General features: G+C 47.8%; 1 protein-coding gene across 1 annotated transcript in view; it reads left to right on the top strand.

Annotated features, from left to right (window-relative positions):
- Positions 1-534, top strand: part of LOC101993128 (group 10 secretory phospholipase A2) — a 12,833-nt gene that overhangs the window by 2,050 nt on the left and 10,249 nt on the right. The window lies entirely within an intron of this gene.

Genomic DNA, 534 nt, shown 5'->3' with positions numbered 1-534 from the left:
ACTAGCTCTGTAGACCAGGCTGGTCTCGAACTCACAGAGATCCGCCTGCCTCTGCCTCTCGAGTGCTGGGATTAAAGGCGTGCGCCACCATCGCCAGGCATCCTATCACACCTGTTGAGTGCTACTAGAGGTGCACCAGGACCCAGAGAAACGGCTGGACTTAGGCTAAGGAAGGAAGCTACCTTGAGGTGAAAATGGAAGTTGATAAATAGGGTCCTAAGCCAGAGTCCTGGGCAAGAATAGAGAGGCTCAGAGACTTGGAATCCCAGAGAGCTCTCTTTTGTGCAAGGATGCTATTCAGTTATCTCTCATGACAAACAAGCACTAGAACAACCAGCACGATAACTATTTCCTGTCCAGCTTACAGTCTGATTGCCTCTGAAGCTGATGGGCAGAGCAGTGAGAACAGGGCATTCTAGGCAGAGACCAGCTTGTGCAAAGGCCCAGTGGTGTGATCTCTCCTGTAGAATGGTCTACAGCTCATCCTTCTACTCACACTGTCTTTTTTTTTTTTTTTTTTTTTTTTTTTTTTTT

This window comes from Microtus ochrogaster, chromosome 7 (assembly GCF_000317375.1).
Source record: "Microtus ochrogaster isolate Prairie Vole_2 chromosome 7, MicOch1.0, whole genome shotgun sequence".
Classification (NCBI taxonomy): Eukaryota; Metazoa; Chordata; class Mammalia; order Rodentia; family Cricetidae; genus Microtus; species Microtus ochrogaster.
This window is presented reverse-complemented; position numbering and strand designations above follow the sequence as displayed.